Source organism: Hypanus sabinus, chromosome 12, assembly GCF_030144855.1.
Source record: "Hypanus sabinus isolate sHypSab1 chromosome 12, sHypSab1.hap1, whole genome shotgun sequence".
NCBI lineage: Eukaryota > Metazoa > Chordata > Chondrichthyes > Myliobatiformes > Dasyatidae > Hypanus > Hypanus sabinus.
Window position 1 is genome coordinate 74,471,976 of NC_082717.1, and position 24,641 is coordinate 74,496,616.

The window sequence follows — 24,641 nt, forward strand, 5'->3', positions numbered from 1 at the left end:
GAAAAGGTAAGGGGAAGAAGCCAGAATAAGTAAGTGGGTGAGGGGAGGGGGTATAAACTGGAAGGTGATAGGTGAAGCCAGGTGAGGGAGAAGGTAGATGGATGAAGTAAGCAAAATCTTGGTCAAAGAGGTAGACTTATAATACATCTGAAAATATGGGGCAAGAGTGAGAAGGGATCATGGTGCACCAGTACTTGTTCTTCAAACTATACAGTTAACCAATTCTTAACAAGGCAGTTATAGCTTAGTTGGAGCTGTGTTGTATAAACAGGTGGCTGGTACAATCACTTAAGAATATTTTAAGAATAGTAGTCTTCAAAATATCATCCTCATTTTCTCGCAGTTCTCTGGTTTCCTCCCACAGTCCAAAGACATACTGTTAGCAGGTCAATTGATCATTATAAATTGTCCCATGATGAGGTTAAGTTTAAATTCAGGGTAGTCGGGGGTTGCTGGGCAGCAGGGCCCAAAGGGCTGGAATGGCCTATTCCATGCTGTATCTCTCAATACAATAAAATTCCCATTGTAGAAGAAGAAACCCTAAAGAACACTAACTCACGTAGCAAATATTTTTTCCTGGTGACAAAATAAAAGCCAACACTAACATTGGGGACACTTGGTCTGATGGAGGAGCTCTGACTATAATAAAAGCAAGGCAATGGTTGTTTACAATGCTTAAAGATCCTGTCAATTGTAGAAGATTTACAAATATGTCATATACTCATCAATCATTGAATTTATGCCTATATTTTCCAATTTAGTTAATTCAATAAAATTAGGCAAATCTTTTCTCTGCATCTGTAAGTAGCGCTGCCTTACTGTCAAGGTCAATTGGGAGATTTTTTTCTTTTTTACAACCTCCATTTATTAGCACTCTTGATATTTCTCCAAACAGCTGGTAAATTCCAAGAAGCGTGCCTAGCCTGTGATCGTAAACTAGATTAGGCTTAAACTTCAAACCATCCCCTAATGTAAAAATGCAGAATAAAACATTTCACTGCAGTAACATTTTTGTGAAGAAATTCCCTAAGCCTAATGCTCTATGATAATACCACTTTTGTCAGGAAAATAGAGGAAGTTTCACCCAAAAGCAGAGCAGCAGAGATGATTCAGCAGTGAGCATCAACTTTAAGAATAGATTGCAAAATATCAAGGAAAGAAGGGGCACAAAACAAGAGAGAATTAAAACTAAACACAACAAGCAACAAGACAAACAAAATGCTGAAGGAACTCAGCAGGCCAGGCAGCAGCTATGGGGAAAAAAAAGTACAGTCAATATTTCAGGTCAGAACCAACAGGATTATCTTTAGACAGAAGGAAGGAAAGTGCCAATCAGCTAGCTAAGGCCAACCGCTATCATGAGTGAACAAGGACTATGGATGAGAATTGGGGTTAAATAGGCTGCAGGTAATGAGTCTGAACGAGCAGCAGGTGAATCCTACTAGTTGGTTGGAAACTGGGAGGTGCCTCCATGTGTAGGCTCGGAGGTGATAGTGGGAGTAAGCCTACTAATGTTAGGGATTTTGGGAAGTTTGACAATAAACTATGACACACAGTTAGTCAATTCTTAACAAGAAAGATAGAATTTAAATATAGATAAGACCCATCCATGTTCCCTAGCCTGTGATCCGAACTAGATGAGATGAGGTTTAAACTTGCCTTTCTTAACAAGATTAACTCCATTTACTGAGACAGAATTTCATTGTTATTTTCTGTAAAAAAATAACAAAAATAGTTTATTATATTGACTTTCAGTGGTTAGTAACTCAAATTCTAGCTGCTGTTGAAGGGACCTTATATTAGCACAGTTAGGAAGGCATTAACAATATTCAGAAAATGTGTAAATTGCAAATCAAATTTTAAAGTAAATTTATTATTAAAGTACATATATGTTACCATATAATACCCTAAGATTAATTCTCTTGCAGACTTTCTCAATAAATCCATAATAGAATAATAACCATAATGTTTGGGTTGAGTTGTTCTTCAATCTTGGTAATTTACTTGCAGATGTTTCATCACCATACGAGGATGTATGTCTCCTTGTATGATGACAAAACATTTGCAAGTAATTTGCCAAGATCAGAGAACAACTTAACCCAACCATCAACCACCTGAGCGACGCATTTTCCAAATTATTTCCAATAACCATAATAGAATCGATGAAAGACTGCACCAGACTGGGTGTTCAGCCAGTGTGGAAAAGACAACAAACTGTGCAAATGCAAAAAGAAATAAATAATTATAATAAATAAACAGGCAATAAATATCAAGAATATGAGATGAAGAGTCTTTGAAAGTGAGTCATTAGCTTGTGGGAACATTTCAGTGACGAGCCTGATGTTGAAGAGTAATAGCTGTTCCTGAACCAGGTGATGTGAGTCCTGAGGCTCCTGTACCTTCTTCTTGATGGCAGCAGTGAGAAGTGAGCATGTCCTTGGTGGTGGTGGTCCCGGATAACAGATGCTGCTTTTCTGTGGCAACAATTTGTGTAGATGTGTTCAATAGTAAGGAGAGCTTTACCCGTGATGGACTGGGCCATATCCATTACTTTTTGGAAGATTTTCCGTTCAAGGATGTTGTTGTTTCCATAGTTGGCTGTGATTCAGCCTGTCAATATACTCTCCACTACACAGCTCTAGAAGTTTGTCAGAGTTTTAGGTGCCATGCTGAATCTTCACAAACTCTTAAGTTAGTAGAGGCGATGATGCACTTTCTTTGTAATTGCTCTTAGGTGATTGACCCAGGACAGGTCCTCCAAAATAATAACATTTAAATTTGCTGACCCTCTTTCTCCTCTGAAACTCCATTGAGCACTGGCTCATGAACCCCTGGATTCCTCCTCCTAATGACAATAATCAGTTTCTTGGTCTTGCTGTTATTGAGTAAGAGGATGTTCTTTTGGGACCATTCAGCCAGATTTTCAATCTCCCTCCTATACGTTGATTTGTCGCCACCGACAGTGAAACATGAAAGTGAGTAGAGCGGGGGGCTAAGCTCGCAGCCTTGTGGTGCACCACTGCTGATGGAGACTGTGAAGGAGATGTTGCTGAACTGACAGGTATCCGCAGGTGAACCAAATGAGCATCCAATTGTACAAGGAGGTATTGAGGCCAAGGTCTTGAAGCTTATTGATTAGTTTTGAGGGGATGATGGTATTGAATGCCACTGCAGTCGATAAAGAGCATATTGATGAATGCATCTTTGCTGTCCAGTTGTTCCAGATTTGAGTGAAGTCAAAGAGATGGCTTCTGCTATGGATCTATTGCTCTGGCAGGCAAAATCAAGCAGACCCAAATTGCTTCTTAGGCAGGAGTTGATATGTTTCCTCACCAACCTCTCAAAACACTTCATCACTGTTGATGTTAGTGCCACTGGATGATATTGGACCATGCGCATGTTAGATATGGCAGGTTACCACATTAATACTAATCAATTTTAATATGTACCAATTATGCATGCATTTCCACCTCCTGCACAGCATTTGGTCTGATAATAATCAATGTATTATTAACCATTTGTCTACTATTAAGTCATTTAATGATTGACTGGACAGTAATAGAATCAAAGGCACAATATTTGAATCCTTACTTCATGTTTTTCCTCAATTACATGCTTATATTCAATTAGACTACACTTAACTTTAGCCTTAATATCAGACCCTGTCACCCAGACCATCTGCATCTTTACCAACTCTTCACTTTCTCATCTCTATCCCAGATTTCCATTTTCTTATTATATACATACTGCTGTTCTTCAATCCCCTATGTATGATTCCCCAAATATCTATGTAATGTGTATTGGGATTCCAATACAACCTGGCTGTTGACCAACAATGATAATGAAACATCACATACTACAAATGATATTGATTTGGAATGAGGCATTTGCAGAACCAAGATTCAAAACCGTATAATGTCACTTCCAGTACACTAGTGTAAAGGGGAACAAAATAATTGTTACTCCAGATCAAATGCAAAGATTGATTGGTTGTTGTGGAGGTGCTTCATCCAAATAATAATGGAAAGACAAGGAAATGTTTTCAGTAATATGATACAAAAAAAACACAATAATGGGAAGAACACAATGACAATAAAAATCACATAAGATATAATAAATTCATGATAGCTTATAAACATAGATTAATTGTATGCTCATAAAATGACACTACGCAGAGGAGAATCTGTCTGTAGATAAGGTGACTGACAGGAAATTATAAAGTAATAGTGGTGGGAGTGCGGAGGGGTGGGTTAGTGGGTGGAGGTGTTGATCAGCCTTACTGCTTAGGGAAGTAACTGTTTTTGAGCCTGACGCTCCTGGCATCAATGCTACATAGCCTCCTCCCCGATGGGATTAGGACAAATAGTCATGAATGCAGTGGGTGGAATCCTTCATGATGTTACTGCCCCTTTTCTGTACATATGTCTTTGTGGGTAGGCTATGTCGATGATGCATAGGCACTCTTACCTACGCATCGTAGAGCCTTCCCATCTGCCATAGGTCAGTTTCCATGCCATGCAGTGATGCAGCTTGTTAGGATATTCTCTACCGCACATCTGTAGAATGATGTGAGTACAAGATCTGCATAGAGCAGCTTCTACAGGCTCTGCAGAATGTAGAGGCGTCGGTGAGCTTTCCTGTTTGTGTACAATGTGTTCTGGGACTATCAGAGGTACTGCAAGATGAGCACTCACAGGAGACATCACTCACAGTTTCCACTGCTGTGGTGCCTATGTAAAGAGGTGTCTGAGTGGTGCGAGTTCTCACTTTGAAAGAGTTAGTAGACAAATTCTACCAAGGATTCTTTCTCATCCTTGAAAATTAAGTATTTCTTGGTCCACCATATACAAATGAAATCAGTGTCTAGAAGCAGAAGCTTATTATCCTCAAGTTCCTTCTTAAAGGAAGTATCTTCCTATTCGAGAAGCAAAAATGTTCCACTTCACTCAGTACTTGCAGTAGAAAGTGCAGAAATCCTTTCAATCATCTGACTTCATAATATCCAGCATTGTGACAGCCCCATCCTCCCTCAGAGGTGCTGAAGAGGAATGGCCCATGGTGACACACTAAATAATTGCGATTTGATACCTCAGGAGCCAGTATACAGCTACCTCCTCGCAGAAAGGAAAAATGCAAAGGTTGAATGCTGCAGTCTAAAGTAGAGATGTTCTCTCAAATAATAATAGAAACACGGAAATATTTGGGAATAACATGATACTCATGTTGTTCAAACTTGAGACTGGAGGCAATTGATTCAACTAGTAGAGAATGTATTCAAAATATTTTTAGCTGCACTATTTATTTGGTCAAACAAAGTTTAAAGTTTAGTTGCCGATTTGTACAATAATGTGGCACTGCCTTCGTACCAAGGGCCATGAGACTTCAGCTAGGTGTCTCAGTCTTAGAGGAATCAAAATTATATCCATTTTCACTTGAGTCATTTACTACAAAATTGCACATTTCAAAGCTGTTTTAGCAAATGTTTTGACATTTAAACCCATTAAAAGGCTTGTTAGCAGCTTCAGAAGCATTGCTATGATGATTATAAATTCCTCGTGATAGGATGTTGTTATTCATCAGGGTAATGAAGTCAGATTCACAAGAACTGCAAGTTTTGAAGCCTATGTCTACATTCTTTTGTTAGCAATATAAATCATGATGACATATATTCGTAGATACAATAAAAGATGGAGTATATCAATTACAAAATCTTTTATTTATTTTTCCTGCACTGATTTCCTTTTTCTCCTGTGCTGCGAAGGTTGAAAGGTGGCAGCAAACTCAGTCCTGGGATTTGGGAATACTGGGAAATGGTGGATCCTGATGGAGGAAGGAGATGAAAATAAATGCTATGCCCAGCTACCTGTTGTGTACCTGGCCCCTTACTGACATTCCCGTCACCTCTACTCATTATAGACTTTACCTTTGTGCCCACCCATTCCTTTGGGGCCAGAACCTATCCTTATCCGGCCCTGTTCAACCATTCCCTTTGTGCCCAGTTCGTTCCTTCCACACATCTGGCCACTGCACTCCATTAACACCGCCACCACCTACCTCAACTGGTGTCCAGGCCAGTACAAAACACCTCCTCCACTACACCCTGCCATATGTCGGGTTTGTCCCCCTTATGCCCTATACCAGACATTCCCCTCACACTGGAAATTTGCCACATCCCTAGTGATCCTCACCAATTACAGATGCACCAAGTAAAGCGTCCTTTCTGAAGCTCCACAACTTGGCATGTTCTGCTCTGAAATTGCAGGGTTGTGAACACAGCCCAGTCTATCATGAAAACCTGCCTCTCCTCCGCTGACCCTGTCTGCATTTTTCACTGCCTTAAGAAAGCAGGCAACATAATTAAAGGATCTTCCCTACCTGATCTTTCATCCTTTTTCCCTTGCATTAGACAGAAGATACAAAAGCTTGAAAACACACACCACCAGGCTCAAGACATTTAAGACCTTTGCTGCCTTGTCAGACTCTCCTTTTGTGTACATCCCACTCCCTTCTTGCTCAGTCTTAACTCTAGCCTGGGGCTGTATCACTTCCACACACGCTAGCCTCTATTTGTGTACTTGGACCCCATGTTTGCTCAGACCCTACAGTACCTGCATTGCCCTCCCCTCACGCATACCCAGTCCAAATCTCGTGTCTTGTTTGTGCCGTGCCAGGCCTCTCTGTTTATGCACAGCCCCACACATTCCTTACCCCCCCTAACCACACCCTTCCATTGTGCTATTTACCCTTCTTTGTGCCCAACTGCTCCATGCATGTCCATCCACTACCTTCCCATGAATCTGGTCATTTAGGCCAGACACAACTTATAATCCCAGCTCTCTATCTGCTCCATTCCTACCCCCGAGAGACATGTCCTTTATCTTGGGCCTGGTTTCTCCTCTTGTGTTCCTCCCTTCTCTGGGTGCCTCATACCTATCACTTCCCCATGTGCTCAGTCTCTGCTATTTCATCAAGCCCTCACCATCCACTGTCTCCTTATTGAACCTTGTTCTACATCCACCCACTAAACAAGTTCCCATCCAGTTCTCTTGTTCCCAGTGGCTCAGCATGGGTCCAGCCCCAATCTGCATTTGCCTTGCCTCTCTTATGTAAATTTTCTCCCTCTTCCCAGCTCTTTTGACTTTGTACAGCCACTTCCTAACTTTCCATATTCCTGCGATCTTCCATTAATCACCACCTTTCCTGTTTTATATCCACCCTGCTTTGGTGCTAAGCCATTTCTCTCCTTCATTGTCCCACCCATGCTCACTGCTCACCTGACCCTCCTCCTTCCCTCTTGTCTAGCTGTTCGCTCAATCCTTAACCTTACTTGATTGCTCCCCTTGTGATGGGTGCTCCTTTAATTTCTATCTCCTCTTTTAGTTCTCCCACCACCAAATGTGCCCAACACCAATAGCAAGGCTACGTGTCCACTCTTCCATGTAACTCATCCAGATGCTTTTGCTCAGCCCCATCTGTCTCGCTCATGTACAGCACCTTCTGGGCTGCCCAATGTCTCCAGTCCACATGCTCCACCTATCCCCTACATCTGTGTCCATTCCTCCTCCTCAGTTTCAATCATTGCTGCTCCTCTCATGCCCAACAGTTTCCCTCATGCTCTGCTGTGCTTCATAGGCACATCATTGTGCCCCTCATTTTCCGACTGTCCTTGGCACCCAACTCTTCCCCACATGGCCCCTCCATTCCTTTTCCTCCAGCCCCTACTCTCTTGCCTAGCCGTTTGCACATGGCACCTTCCCTCCTGCCATATCCCTCTCTTAGTGCCCAGGTTTTTGCACCCAGCCCCTCCTCTCACGCCCACCACTTTACACCGGGCCCTACCCCTCTTGCCCAGCCCTTTGCACTTAGCCCCTTCCTTTGTGCCCAACCCCACCCCTCTTGCCCGCCCCCCTCCTCCTCCTCCTCGCGCACCCCGGATGTTCATCGTATACACAGTGGGAAACATGGCGACTGCAGGATAATGGGAGAAGCACCGGGAGACCGGCACCGTCCCGGAGCAAGGTGCAAGTCTACGTCCGCCGGGCGGCCTGAGGTAAAATTATCGCCGGGGATGAGCCGGCCCTCCCCGGGAGGCGGCGCCAGTGTTTGTGCCGCGGTTTGCTGGTGCTGTACCCGGCCGCTTGTGCGCTGACGTGTGGCTGGGGTTTCGCCTGCTTCTGACAGGAGCTTTGTTCGCACCAAACGTTTTTTAAAGCGAAGGGAAATTAATTTCCTCACCACCATTTGCACACAAAGAGCGCCGTGAAGGATTAGTCCACTCGCAACGTACATGTGCGTGGGCTTGACATTTATTTGCCTGTATTTACCGTTGGAGAACAGGTGCAGTCCATTTGGGAGCTATTTGTTGGGCTTGATAATCTTATTTTAACCAGTGAGTCGCATTTCTCTTATCATTAAATATCTTTGTATTTTAATTTGGACCGATGGACAAACGTATCTTCAAAAAATAATATGTTTCTTTATATGTTGCTATCTTGCTTTCTCCTCCTTTAAATTCAGTAACGCTTTTTGATCGGGTCTGAATTGTTCTGAAATAAGCTTTATACGGTGCCCGCCGGCGTCATGCAGTTTGCATGTCACATAGTGCACTGTAATTTATTTAATTTGATTGTTTAAAGTAGGAAAGTTTTTAATGTATAGTGCGAAGCATATGAATTTGTTGATCAAAGTTTCAAGAAAAGATTTGGGTAACTGGGTTGAAAATCAAAATTAGACCAGACACTAGAAATCTGAAGCAAAAGTAGAAAGTGCTAGAAGCGTGCTAGAAGCACTCAGTGGCCAGGCTGTTAACATTTCAGATGAAGTCTTTTACCACCTATACTGTCTGACCTGCTAAGCTTTTTGGGCATTTTCTATAGAAAAAGTTTTTCTTTGCAGGATTGAGGTAACTAATGTGGAAGAAGGATGAATGCATCTTGTGAATAGATGCAGGGTAATTCTTTTAATTTGCAATATCTTTGCCTAGGTTTTATTTTTATTATTTTCTGTCTTTTTGGCTGTGATTCTAATTATGGTAGTTGCATTTGATATTGTCATCTGTAGTTAGAATTTTGTATTACCACGTGTACTTTGAACATTAATCAAAATGACTTTAAATTAATTAAGCTTCGGGATTTCCTAATGCTTTTTGCATGGGAATGTGCTGCAAGTGTTTACAATATTAAAATAAACTTGAGCAATTGTCAATTACTGTTTATATTTGAGACTTGATTGTACCCATTTAAAATTGGATGCAATTTGAAACAGGGACAGAAGTTTTGTATTTCAGCCAGGATAATAGACACCTTTAAATGTAAATATGGAAATTTATTGGGCTACAACGATGGGATCTACCCCATAGTTTACAAAGAATATTGTATGTGGATCAGTTTATTTGTTCTAGGAACAACAGCAGTGTGTGCTATGGTTGGCACCAACCCATGTTTCCCCTGAATATTAAGTGTCATGTGGCTTGTGACTATGGCATGGATTGTATCTGTAAACACTGATGTTTTCCTGCTTCCATTGGCTTATTTAAAGTGATACCAATATATTGGATTTGACCTGTCTAAAAAGTTATATTCTTGCCAAGTTTTCAAGAATGTCAAAGAAGGAAGGGTACCATTGTATCTGGAATTGGCTTATTGCCACATATGCTGAGGTACAGTGAAATGCTTGTCTTGCTTACTGTTCATACAGATAAAATCATTACAAAGCACATTCAGATAGTACAAGGGAAAATAATCACAGAATGCGGAGCAAACTGCAGCATCTATATAGAAAGTGCAGTACAGGTAGACAATAAGGTTCAACAACATGAAGAGGTAGATTATGAAGTCAAGAATTTTTTCTAGGAACTGTTGAATAGTCTTATAATAGTGGACTAGAAGCTGTCCTAGAGCTTAGTAGCAGCTGTTGTCAAGATTTTGTACTTTGTCCAATGGAAGAGGGTAGAAGAGAGAATGTCAAGGGTGGGTTTAGTCTTTGATTATTCTGGCTGCATTACTGATGTAGTGAGAACTATAGATAGTCCATGAAGAAAGGCTGAACATAGAACATAGAAATTTACAGCACATTACAGATCCTTCACCCACAATACTGTGCCAGCCATGTTACTTACTCTAGAAACTGTGTAGAATTTCCCTAGAGCACAGCCCTCTATTTTCCTAAGCTTCCTGTACCTATCTGAGAGGCTCTTAAAAGACCCTATTGCATCCGCCAGCAGCATATTCCACGCACCCACCACTCTCTGTGTGAAAAACTTACCTCTGACATTCCCTCCGTACTTATTTCCAAGCACCTTAAAACTATACCCCCTCATGTTAGCCATTTCAGCCCTGGGAAAAAGTCTCTGGCTATCCACATGTTCATCTTGTATACCTCTATCAGGTCACCTCTCATCCTCTGTTGCTCCAAAGAGAACAGGCCTAGTAAACTGAACCTATTCTCATAAGGTGCACCCTCCAATCTGGGCAACATCCTCGTAAATCTCCTCTGCACTCTGGTTTTGTGATGTGCTCAGCTGTTTACACAACTCTCCAGTTTCTTTTGGTCACAAGCAGAACAGTCACTGTATCAAGCTTTGATGCATCCAGATAGGATGCTTTCTATGATGCGTCAATAAAAGTGGGTAAGGGTTGACAGAGATATACCAAATTTCTTCAACCACCTGAGGAAGTAGAGGTGTTGGTGAACTTTCCTGCTTTGGCAGAGACCAGCTTTGATGATGTTTAGTCAACGGAACTTAAAACTCTCAGCTTCAGCTTTGTTGATGAAGACAGGAACATGTGCAGCACCCCACATCTTGAAGTCAATTACCTCTAAGATGGCATCATTTGCAATCTTATAGATGGAAAAAAAGTTTATAAATTAAGTAATTAAAGGAATCATCCAAGCAAATCTGATCACAATTTAAGGTTTGAGAAAGCTGAGAGAGGCACATACAAGGCAAAAACAGTACAAGATAGAAGTGGGGGATACAAGTCACAGAAAATGAGAATGGAACTGGGAAATGCAAATTTATAAAAATTATCAATTCCTTAGAACAGCTCTTGAAATTATTTAAGAAAAGCCAATGAGTCAAAGACAAATAAATTCTGCCAAAGGTATAAGCTAGGAAATAATGAATAAAGAGTTGGAGGCTAATTTGAAATTAAGGAATAGGCATACACGAGGCCAATAAAGGAGAGGATGAGCAAAGATGAAGTTTAGAAAAAGAGGACAAAAAGGAATTATAGCAATTATGAAGGAATAAAAAGAATATAAAAAAATACTTTTTACATGCACAAAATAAACAAAGAAGAAATAAGTGAGCAGACTGTTATTTGAATGGGGAGAGAATTCAAGGTTCCAAGATGCAACGGGACTTGGGAGTCCTCGTGCAGGTTAACTTCCAGGTTGAGTCAGTGGTGAAGAAGGTGAATGCAATGTTGGCATTCATTTCTAGAGGAAATACAGTATAGGAGCAAGAATGTGATGTTGAGGCACTGGTAAGACCTCACTTGGAGTACTGTGTGCAGTTTTGGGCTCCTTATTTAAGAAAGGATGTGCTGACGTTGGAGAAGGTTCAGAGAAGATTCACTAGAATGATTCTGGGAATGAGAGGGTTAACATATGAGTAATGTTTGACCGCTCTTGGACTGTACTCCTTGGAGTTTAGAAGAATGAGGGGGGACCTCATAGAAACATTTCGAATGCTGAAAGGCATGGACAGAGTGAATTTAGCAAAGTTGTTTCCCATGGTGGGGGAGTCTAGTACGAAAGTGCATGACTTAAGGATTGAAGGGCGCCCATTCAGAACAGAGATGCAAATAAATTTTTTTAGCCAGAGGGTGGTGAATCTGTGGAATTTGTTGCCACAGGCGGCAGTGGAGGTCAAGTCATTAGGTGTATTTAAGGCAGAGATTGATAGGTATCTAAGTAGCCAGGGCATCAAAGGTTATGGTGAGAAGACAAGTGGGACTAAATGGGAGAATGGATCGGCTCATGATAAAATGGCGGACAAGACTCAATGGGCTGAATGGCTGACTTCTGCTCCTGTGTCTTACGGTCTTATGGTCTAAAATAGGTATGGACCATAAATGATTACAGAATTACCTCACCAGTAACAACAATTACTTTACCTTGAAGTTATCAGGGATACTCCTTGGTACTTACCAAGAAGATTAATAGGATAAGTATAAGCAAATAATGAGAAAATTAAATAATTTTGCATTAAATCCCTGAAAGACTGAAATCCCTGAAAGACTAATAGTTTTATTGTGGCTTTCACAGAAAATGAAACTTAACCTTTTTCTTTGGAATTACTGTACCTCTCATCTATTGTACTGCAGCATCCAAAACTTGGGTACATGTAACTTGTACACTGGTTAATCGTTGACCAGTGGCTGAGTTTTAAAATCTAAATTTTAAGGTAATATCTTGCCTTCACCCACTATCCTGACAACTTCCTGCAGTGTCGTAGTCCTCTGATGGGGGTACCTACAGTCAAGTCAATCTGTAATTTCCTCCCTTCCCTTTGCTCGAAAGATGTTCCTTAAAACTCTGTCGACCAAGCATTTGTTCATCTGGACAAACTTCAAATTTTGTTTGGTATTATTCATCCATTAAAAGCAGTATATAAATGATAAGTTGTAGCATTAGAGGTGGAAAGTTGGGAGATGTGGGAGCAGGATATTTGAATAAATCATATTTAGCAATATTAAAATCTATATGTAAGTACTAGAAAAGGCTACATAAGAAGTTGAAACACCATTATACTTTAATTAAGATATTCATCAGTAAAGGGTGGGGCTGAATTAACTGAAAACTCCTGACAGCTAATACTGGTCCTTTATTTAGAAAGAAAAGGAGTTCTTTGTAATAAAAACAGAAAAACACTGGACAGTTAGCCTAATATCACTGTTTGCAAAGATTTGGCATGACATCTAAAGCTTTGACAAATTTCTATAAATGTGTAGTGGAGAATATATTGACTGGCTATATCACAGCCTGGTATGGAAACACCAATGCCCTTGAATGGAAAAATCCTCCAAAAAGTAATGGATATGGTCCAGTCCATTGCGGGTAAACCCCTCTCCATTATTGAGCACAACTACATGAAACATTGTTACAGGAAAGCAGCATCCATAATTAGGGACCCACACCGCCCAGGACATGCTCTCTTCTTGCTGCTTTCATCAGAAAGAAGATACAGGAGTTCAGGACTCACCGCCACCATGTTCAGAAACTATTATTACCCCTCAACCATCAGGCTCTTGAACCAAAGGGGATAACTTGCATCAACTTCACTTGTGCCATCATTGAAATATTCCCACAACCTGTGGACTCACTTTTAAGGACTCTTCATCTCATGTTCTCAATATTTATTTATTTAGTATTTGCACTTAGTTGCTTTTTGCACATTGGTTGAATGCTCAGGTTAGTGTGGGCTTTCGTTAATTTTTTTATGGTTACTATTTTATTGTGCATTTCTTGAGTGTGCCTGCAAGAAGATGAATCTCCAGGTTGTACTTTGATAATAAATTTACTTTGAACTTGAATTTTCAGAATGTTTTGACCTTTAATTCATGGTCTCAGCACAAAATGATGACCATCTCTTTGCCTCCACAGATGCTACTAGTCCCACAGAATGCCTCCAGCTATGTATTGCTTCAGATTCCAGCATTTGTAGTTTTTTCTGTTTCCAGAATAAGTACAATAGGTTTGAGGTCAAAAGAATTTTAGTGACATACTCACAACTCAAGAAACAATGATGCAGAGATGCTCTAAATTTGAAATAAGAACATGGTGCTGAAACTACTCAGCAGGCCAGGCAGTATCTGTGGAGAGTGGAACAAGGTGAATGTTTTAGGTGCACTGTTCTTCTTTGTTGAGTATCTCCAGTATTTGTTTGAAGTAGCAATACAGGATGGCAAATGCAAATAAGAAAATAAAAAGGTGAAGCTGAATTTTGGTGAAATTGCATCGAAAATCCGACCCCTTGGAAACTTAGTGATAGACCAGATACAGGCACTTTCGTCCAATAAGCCTAAGCTAACGATGGAGCCATGCAGCTGTACCCAACAACTGGCATTTGGCCCTTATCCCTCCAAGCTTTACCCTTACCTAAGAGCTTATTTAATGATATTATAGTACCTGATCAACTATTCCTTTAGCAGCTCACTCATATACTCACACACTCATATACTCACACACTCATATACTCACCACACTCATATACTCACCACACTCAGCATGAAAAAGTTGTCCCTTAGGCTCTTCTAAATTTTGCCCCCATGGCCCTAAACCTATTTCCTCCTAGTTCTGGACTTGCTTACTCTGGGGGTGGTGGGAGAAGAGTGTTGGTATCCACCTTATCTACGCCTCTCATAACAGTGAACACTTGCATAGCTGTCCCTCATTCTCCTTCATTCCAAGGCATTAAGACCTAACCTGACCGGCCCCGTTCTGTTTCTCAGGCCTTTTAGTCTTGGTGACATCCTTGTACATCTTCTAAGCACTCTTTCCACTTCAGTCATTTCTTATAATAAGGCAGCCAAAACTGTACACAGTAATCCAAAGTGTGGCCTTACCAATGACTTGCCCAACTACAACATAATGTTCAAATTCCTATAGTCTATGTCTGACTGATGAAGGCCGGTGTGTGCTAAATGCCCTTTTCACCACACTGTCCATGTTTGATGTAGCTTTTAAAAAGCTCTGCACTTGTACTCCTGAATCCTTCTATTCCATTACACTCCCTCGTATCCTGCCATTAATAGTATCATTCCAGTGCTGTATCCAAAATGCATCACCTCACATTTATCTGTATTGAAATTTCATTTGCTACTCCTTTGTCCATTTCCCTAGTAGGTCAAGATCCCCCTGTAATTTATGATAACCTTCTTGAATATCAGTAACAAACTCCTAATTTCATGTTGTCCACAAAATTGATTAAAATGACAATAGAATTTTCTGTCTTATCTCTGTATTAAAACAAAAATGGCATAAATACATACTGTGGATTAAAGTGCAAAAAAAACTTTGAAAAGTAATACCAATGCAGAATGGTTGCAGTCATCAAGAACACGTGAAAAGGGTGGCACTGTTTGATTTAGAAAAGACAATAGGAATCGTGAAAGATAATCAAATGGAAATCATTCAAATTTATAAAGAGGGTTGTTAGGCCAGAGTAGGGAAAGTGCATGTGGACAGTCCAAGGTTAGAATCCTAAACTTAGTGCAGTAACTGGAGACATGAGAGACTGCAAATGCTGGAAATCTTGAGTAACATACAAATGCTAGAGGAACTCTGCAGATCGGACAGAATCTATGGAGGAAAATAAGCATTTAACATTTTGTGCTTTCATCAGAACTGGAAAGGAGGAAGGCAGAAGCTGGAATAAAAGGGGAGGGGGAGAGGGAAAGAGCATATGCCAGTAAGATGATGGGTGACTCCAAGTGAGAGGGGGAAGACAGGAGAGTGGTGGTGGTGGAACAGTAAATACTGTGAGAAGTTGGGGAGCTGATAGGTAAGAGGAGCAAAGGGCTGAACAGTTAGGAAATTGATAGAATAGTACATGATGGAATGAAGGGAAGCAGGTGGGGAATCAGAAGGAGGAAGGTGATGGACAATCCATATAGTTCAAGTTAGGAGTATTATTCTCCACTTGCCCAAGTGTATGTAGCTCCAGCACCATTCAGGAAGCATTCATTATTCAAGACAAAGCTGCCTGCTTTATTGGTACACCATCCACTATTTACTTGCACAAGGGATTAAGCAGATGCTGGAGATTTTTGAGCAACATACACAAAATGCTGGAGGATCTCAGCAAGTCAGGCAGCATCTATGGAGGGAGATAGACAGATGATAATTTGGACGGAGACCCTTCATCATGACTTCCATAGATGCTACTTAATTAGCTCAGTTCCTGCTGCGTTTTGTGTGTGTTACTAAACATTCACCTCTTACATCATTGAAACACAGTGGCTTAAGTATGTACTATCTACATTTTGCACTGCCATTGCACATCTATACTAATCCAAAGTACCTTACAAATCCACAGCTTCTACCACAAAGGGGGACAAAGGCTTCAGGCACATGGGAACACCACCCAGTTCCCCTCCCAGTTGCACACTATTCTGACATGGGAATATATCCTTCAGACTAAGTCCTATAATCTCCTACCCTATAGTACTGTTGGAATATCTACACCAGAATGACTGCAGTAATTCAAGTAAGCAACATTTAAATCCTGAAAATGACTGAAATAAAATAGTTAACACCCCCTCCCCGTCCTAATTAGACTACAAGAACTTGATTGTTTAAGGAGGTTAGCTGTAGAGAAAAGCACCAAGTCATACCTCTGGCTGCTTACCCTCCCTCTTGAGAACCTTCTGCAGCTGCTCTGAGACATCCTGGATCTGAACACACCTCCTGACTTCTCTTTTGCAGCCACAGAATCTCCTGACTGTCCCTCTAACTATCAAGTCTTCTATCATTACTGCTCTGCCTGACTTTACCTTTCTTTGCTGAGCTTCAGAGTTGGCCAGTGCCACTGGCCTGGCTTTTGCTGCTGCTGTTATGCCCTGATAGGTCATGACCCAAGCAGTATCCAAAGGGCTATTGTTGCTGAGGGGTATGGTCACTGGGGAACTCTGTACTGACTGCTTACTCTTCCTGGTGGTCACCCCTCTGAAGCCTGCACTGTGGGTGCAACCACCTCAGAAGAAGACCCATCCCTGAAGTTTTCAGCCTTCCAGATGGACCTGGAGCTGAAGTTGGGTGCACTTCCTGCAGATGTAGTAATCAGGTTAGGTACCCTGAAATCCCACGTCTCATGGGAGGAGCATTTCACTGCCTGAATTACCATCCTGCCTACACTTGTAATGCCTTGAACTTCTTAAATTGAGTTCTAGCCTGTTCCTGTTCTCAACCAAACCTGACCACTCTAACACTGTCCACACATACAATGACTGTTCTGCTCAAACCTCACTTCTTTTTATTGGTCCTTGCTAATTAACCCTAGTTACTGTTAACCAAATATGCTGAATTTCACTGGCTGAAAACAGTGGGGGCCTTACTAGTGGGGACTTGGTATGAGAGAGGATGGTGCCATTACTTCATATATCTTTTTTGTAAGTTTGGAGAAACAGCGTTAGTGATAATTTTCCGGTGCTTGCTCTTGGTAGTCCAGGTTTCAGAAATGTGTGTGAAGACAGGGTCACTGAAGGCCAGTAGATCATAAGTTCTGTGCAGATTCTGGGGTCTTGATCTTTAAATATTCTTTGCATTAATCACCAAAGGCAATGCTAGTACATTAAAGGTAGTTGTGAATTTCATCACTGATATCTGCCTTCGTCAAGAGGTACAGGGTGAGAGTGAAAACTGGGAAATGGCCATTTTGAATTTATGGTATTTTGGAATATGTTTTATCATTTGTTAATTTATTCTGGAATTTTTATTATTTGCAATTTTATTTGTGGTAATATTACTTTGTGTGTTGCACGTGAGTTACAGTATATGCACTGTGTTGTACACCTTGGTCCAGAGGAATGTTGTTTCATTTGGTAGTATACATGTACGCAGTTGAATGACAATAAACATGAACTTGTTTTCCAGGATCTTGTCATCATCCTTTATTGTCAGAGAGCAGCAGCAGCAGGTTGGTAAAGAGTTATGAACACACACAAAATGCTGGAAGAATTCAGCAGGTCAAGCAGCCTCTATGGAAATTAATAAACAGTCAACATTTTGGGCCAAGACCCTTCTTCAGGACTGGAAAGGAAGGAGGAAGAGGCCAGAATAAAAAGATGTGGTTAGGGGAAGGGGGATAGCTTGAAGGTGATAGGTGAAGCCAGCTGAGTGGGCAATGTAAAGGGTCAAGAGGAAGGAATCTGATTGGAGAGGAGAGTGGACCATGGGGGGGAAGAAGGAAGTGCACCAGTGGGAGGTAATAGGCAGATGAGAAGAGGTAAGAGGCTAGAATAGGGAAAAAGGGAGGGGGAAAAAATTACCGGAAGGAAAAATTGATGTTCATTCCATCAGGTTGGAAGATACCCAGATGGATTATGAAGTGTTCCTCATCCACCTTGAGAGTGGCCTCATCGTGGCAGAAGAGGAGGCTGTGGACCAACATATCAAAATGGGGATGGAAATATAAATTAAAATGGTTGGTCACCAGGAAATGCCACTTTTGGAAGATGGGGTGGAGGTGCTGTATTTATGATGAGTCTCACCAACATAGAGGAGGGCGTATCAGGACTACCGAATACAACAGATGATCCCAACAGATTCACAGGTGAATATTGCCTCACCTGGAAGGACTGTTTAGGGGTCTGAATTGAAGTGAGGAAGGAGGTGAATGGGCAGGTATAGCACTTTGGCCACTTGCAGGGATAAGTGCTGGGAGGGGGATTAGTGGGGAGAGACGAATGGACAACTGAATCACAGAGGGAGCCATCCCTGCAGAAAGCAGAGCATGGTGGAGGGGGAGATAAAGATGAGTTTAGTGGTAAAATCAGAATCAGGTTTAATATTACCGGCATATGTTGTGACATTTGTTACCTTTGCGGTAGCAGTACAATGCAACACAATAATAGAAAAATGTACTGTGAATTGCATACATATAGTTAAATTAAATAAGTAGTGCGACGATAGAAATAAAAAAGTAGTGAGGTAATGCTAATGGGTTCAATGTCCATTCAGATATCAGATGGGAGACCGTTTGTTTTAAAATCAAATGCAAATTCATTTAATTATCATTCAACCATATATGAATACAGCTGAGTGAAGCAGTGTTTCTCTGGGGCTAAGGTGTAAAACAGACAGAGCACATTCAAGACAGTGAGCATGCATACAGTCATGCGAAAGAAAGTTGTGTGTGTGTATATCACTGATGGGAGAGTCCAGCCCCAAATTGAGCATGGACGCCACACTACAGAGTTTTCAGCATCTCCTCTTCTGAACAGCAGCAGGCAAGCCTGTGGTTTGAGGCCTAGTCCTCGCTACAACCGAGGCCATGCAGCACCCCCACTGTCTGTTGTGCTGCCAAATAAAGGAAACAGGCCTGCAGCATGTTACATTATCAATATCCCGCAGGGTCTTGTGATTGCAAGAGAAACGTCCAAGACAATTGCCCACTGCATGCTGTCTTCATGCACCAACTCTGATGACTTGCTATAGCAGGCAGCAACACGGTCTGCACCATGTCAAGCTCCTCTGCCTATGAGCAGCTCACTGATGGGGTAGATCTGCAGTACCTGAAGTTCTTGGAGATGTCTTGCGATGATAAAAAAAGATATTTTAAGAAAATAAAAAAAACACCTTTGGTTGGCTGTGCTCTCTATCCATGTTAATAACATGAAATCTTCTTTACTTTATAGTCATGTCTTCTCAGCTCTGTTATATTTCATAATTTTTCTCATTTTTGTTGAGCTACTGGAAATTTCAAATTAATGCTTTTTCAGAAGATCCTAATGTACCTGAAGTGCTTTGGCCAGTGTTAAGCATCACTTACTGGAATATTTTATTGACATAACATATGGTTGGGTAATGAATTACTGGTCTATTTGGTGATTCATTGTCAGACACAATTGTACTTGGTTGCATCTTTGCTGGAAGTTAAATCATGACACAGTAGGTAGATTTTATTCCTTGAGTCAGGAGATTCATGCAGTTCTCCAGTAATTCTGCTTCAAAGAAATGAGATACCACAAGGCAGCAGTGGGCATTATATGTTTCCTCAGTTGGACATAACATTCTATAGCACAGTTTCAAAAGGAGTTACCTGTATCCTGGCCAATAGTTCATCTGAAGTAACACTACTGAGAAAACACCACTGTTTTCCATATCTTTTATTTGTAACATTGGTGCCTCTTGTATCTCATATCATGCATCTCAATGACATGCCATATATGATTTCATTTTCAAAATGTTTTACTCAGTTTTCATTCAAAAAAGAAATGTATTGTCAAAAAAAACCCTGCCGAAGGGTTTTGGCCAGAAATGTCAACTGTACTTTTCTTCCATAGATGCACCTGGCCTGCTGAGTTCCTTCGGCATTTTGTGTGGGGTGCTCAGATTTCCAGCATCTGCAGATTTTCTCTTGTATGTGTATTATCTGTATGGTTGAGTTGGGCCGGCTGGCCTGTTTCCATGCTGTATGATTCTATGATTTTCTTCTGTAGCTGCACAAGAAGCAGCTACATTACTAAAATCACAAATTGAAGTTGCTTTGTGAAAGCAGAATCATTGAAAACCCAGAGCTTATGTACTAGATTTTAAGATGTGCAAAAGTGGGCTGGAAATAGCAGTTTGAAGATAAATCCGTTTCAGTGCAGTAAGGGGTATTTAGACAGATACTTTATTGATCCCAAGGGAAATTACAGTGTCACATTAGCATTACAAGTGCACAAATAACAAAGATTAGGAGAGAAGTAAGAATAAAAAATAAGTTACCTCAAACAGTCTAACAGAAGTGGGGCCATCACTTCCCCAGCTAAAGGTTGATTGATTATGGAGCCTAATGGCCAAGGGTAAGAATGACCTCATAGAGCACTCTTTGGAGCAGCGCAGTTGTCTTAGTCTATTACTGAAAGTGGTCCTCTGTTCATCCAAGGTGGCATGCAAAGGGTAGGAAACATTGTCCAGAATTGCCAGGATTTTCTGTAAGGTACTTTGTTCTACTACAGCCTTCAGTCTGTCCATTTTGACTCCTATAACAAGCCAGCCTTCCTAATCACTTTATTGAGCAATCTATTAAACAATAGATTGTAGGGGCTGAAGGGTTGACATACTCCCACACTGAAAAGGAGTTGGACTGCCAAGCCTTTGGATGGCAAGATGCATAAAAACAAAGCTTATTTATGTTATAAAACCTTAATGAAATAAAAATGTAGAAGTAAAATTTATATTTAAAAAAACTGGTTAATAAACTCAAAAACATTCATGAGTGCTTTCTAACTACATAAAAAGCAGGAATATGACCTGTTGGTGTTGATCTGCCTCTCTACCAGAGGACTTTAGGTTCAGACCCAGGGAATAATTATTAAACACAGTTTACTTAAAATTACATACTGTTTATTAGCAAGCTTGTGTCTCAGCTGATACTACAGAGCCCCCGCTCATAGAGTCTGGAAAATCTGAAATTGAGCCTCAAACACTGCCCGGGGCTGCTTGTTAAACATTTGTTATCACATAGTACTCTGATTATTGCCAGACATCCTTGATTAGTGGTCACACAAAAACAGCTTTCTCATGCAACAAGCACTCCTTTGTTCCTTAGTTATCTCACAATATTATTCTCACAGCGCAACTTAGTCAAGCTGCAAATGTCAGTCAGGTTTTAGCCTTTTTAATTCTGTGTATAATTCCTCACTGGGGCCAAAAAGGTAGTCTATATGCTCATTGCTACATTTGTAGAAGGACAAAAGATCTGTTTAACTCCATGGAAATATCTGTTTTATTTGTATTTAAAGTAAATGCCAATCTGGAATGATAAATGTAGTGTTAAATATTATCAGTTGTAATAGGCCTTTGGTTTTCTGTTTTCAGAATTAAAACAAATTTCTTGGTACTAATAGCTTATTGCATCATTTGTTAATGTAATTTATTTTAATGAAAAAAAGCAAACATGCAATGTGTTGCAAACATGTTTTGGTTATTTGCGCTCAGTGTTAAATTGGATATAAATTATTTCATTCAAGTGAGTGTAGTCACGAAATTGAGAAAACCAAATGATACTTTCCCAAATGTACATTTAATCAAAACATAACATTGTACATAGGATTTGGATTCTATTATAGATTGCATTAAGTATATTAATGCACTTTTTAAAAGCTTGTAATCGCATCTTGGGTATTGCAAAATCCCACCAATGAAGATTGTTCTAATGATTTCCCTGACTCATAACAATGGGAAAAGTGCTTGCTGGTTGACTTTAACAGCTGAGCTGTTACTGTTGATTATGCTTTCAGATTAATAATGAGGAAATTGTCAATGTGTCCACCAACATCTTCAAGTAGTCACTGTTGAATTTACAACCATCCGTTTTACAACCATGTAAAGATAGTGTAAGAGTTGTTCTTTATTCCACTATGAATACTTTACTAAGAGACCACCAAGTAAAAATTGCATTATGTTTGCTTCTCTCAAGCAACTACTCGTTTTCAGTCCCTCTGTGCCTCTGAGAAGCTGCTAGACCTTTCTGAACTGCTGTGGCTTATGTCTTATGTTGGCAATTGCTCCTCTAATGCTGCTGTTTAAATTTAGGTCCATGAATTTCATTCATTGGCAAAGGAAATTTTGTTAATTCATAACTATCAGGAGGTTGTGTGACTTGGAAATTATCTTGATTTCCTGTGATTTTGCTGCTGTTGTCCTTTGAGGTTCCAGAATTTAATGATTGCTGAAAAATTGTTGGCAGTTTATCATGGTGTGTACTTGAAGCCACAGTACTCCAATGGTAAACTTTAAATAGTTCCCAATGTAATAGAATGTCTTAACCCACCCCCCCCCCCCCACACTGTACCTTTATGCCTTTGCAGCATTGCTAAAACTGTGTTCTTCCAGACAATGGGGAGTAACTCACTACTGTTTCTGCCTTGTGTTTCCAATAAAGTGCTCGAATTGGAAACTGAGCAATCCGCTGTTGCAGTATCTTCAGTGCCTGAGCTGTTCTCAAATCTGTATTTATGAGTAATTAGGAATGTAATTAAATTTTGTGGTTGGCAAATAGCTTTAAACTTGTCCTTTTAATTGAGTAGGTTGTTGAACTAGCAACCAGAGATGATTAGAATTAAGCTGCTGTCCTGAAGGGTTTTAGTAGAGATGTTCTTACCTGAGATAACTGTTGTCCATTAATAATGAGTTTCCTTTAGCCCATGTATAAATCCAGCAACTGAAGAATATTCCCCTTTTACCCATTGCCACTAATTTTACTGGGTTCCTTTGTGCTACTTGCATTTGAATTCTGCCCTGAAGTCTCAGTGGAATTCTACATTTCTATTAATGTTTTTTTTAAAAAAGGAAAGTCTTGTGATCTGATTTGAGGTTGAATCTTCTAAGTGGAACCTAAATCGATGACTTAATGCTGGGTATTAATCATCATGATCAGTGACACCTATCATAATTTTCCTGATAATTGAGAATGTTCCTGATGATTGGGAGTAAACTACCATAGTGGTAATAGATTGGATATTTCTTCCTTTTCATAGACAGGTTGTATCCAGATATTTTAAACCTTACTGGATGGATAGAGTAGGCATGCCATCAGCTCAACTTCATTAGAACTTTGAGGAGATTTGTAATGTTACCAAAGACTTGCAGATTTCTGTAGATGTATGGGTGTATTCTGAATAGTTACATTACTACCAGGTATGGAGGTTCTAATGCGCAGGATCATGAGAGGCTTGTCTGATGATGCTTGGTTTTTGTTTGGCTCTGATTCATCTTGATGTTCTCCATGCATCACTTGATAGTCATAAACATAATAGAAAGATATTAATATTCCTTTACCCATTGTTTTTTTCCACTATAGCATACTAATAAACTTTAAAATTTACATTGTAGTGCAATGCATTTGAGCACAATTTAATTCATAACTAATTTTTTTAATGGTTAATAAATATGATTAGTAGATTTGCATATTAACCAATGAACCCAGAAGGAAAATCCCCTTCAGTACTTGGCCAATAAAATAAGTACTGGAAAAAAAGACAAATGTTCTATTAAAATAAAGGATGTTAATTGCTCCTTGATTATAATTGGACATTTGTTGCAAAGCCACTGACTTAGTTATCAATCTTGTTTGGGTCAAACTGTTTGAAAGTACATTTCTCTACAAAGATGCTACATTTCTTGCACATATTGTCCTTTGGCATGCAGTCTGGTGTTGGGTACTGTAAGACACTTATCTTTTCAAAAATGTTCATGCATCCCATGAGCTTTAGGAAGTCAGTCCACTCAAATGAGTCAGTACTGATAGTTTTCAATAGAAACTTCGTGGAATTGTGCAATCAGCTGTTCTATTATTAAAAATGAAGCCTGAACTTGCGTTGCAATGCCAGCATTTATTCTTTTTCCCTAATTGTCCTCTGACGGAACAGAGTAGATGGGGCAAAAAAAAAGCCATATCTGATAAGGGTGGCAGATTTCTTCCACTTCTAATTGAGTTTTTAATAACACTCCAGTCATTTCATAACTACCATTACTTAAAAAAGTTACTAAAAAGAACCTTTTTTGGCCATTTACATATCAGTGAGCATTAGATTCTGGCCCCAGTGATCGTTAGATTCTGTGGTGAGTTAATTGGAATACAGGAAGAATGAAACAGGATCAGTGTATGACAAGTGCTGATGGGTGCTTGAAGGTTGGCCCAGACTTAGCAGCCAAAGGCCCCCTTTCTGTGCTGTACAACTCTTGACTCCGAGGCTCCCTTCTTCGTGAGACAGTCAGCTAGTTGTTCCTTTGATGTAGACATGTGATGAATTTTCTGTACTTGGACGAGTTCTTTGATGCTGCTTATCTCTAGATGAAGACTCTTCTCTGTAAATGATTTGCTGGATTTGATAGCATCAACCAAAGAGTAGTTGTCTGAACAACAAATTATTTGTGGACTGTTCTACTTTGAGTCACCATGGAAAAGCTCAGAATAGAGTGTGGCC

General features: G+C 40.2%; 1 protein-coding gene across 3 annotated transcripts in view; it reads left to right on the top strand.

Annotated features, from left to right (window-relative positions):
* The window catches only part of pak5 (p21 protein (Cdc42/Rac)-activated kinase 5), a 242,660-nt gene that overhangs the window by 7,281 nt on the left and 210,738 nt on the right, over positions 1-24,641 (top strand). The window contains exon 1 of one of the 3 annotated variants that reach the window (XM_059986224.1): positions 7,911-8,050. The exons of 1 other annotated variant lie outside the window; for it this stretch is intronic. The gene's annotated coding sequence lies outside the window, so the exon portion shown is untranslated. Of the gene's footprint in view, positions 1-7,910; positions 8,051-8,126; positions 8,390-24,641 lie in introns of those variants that run through there. One more of the 3 variants, XM_059986227.1, reaches the window with a different exon arrangement.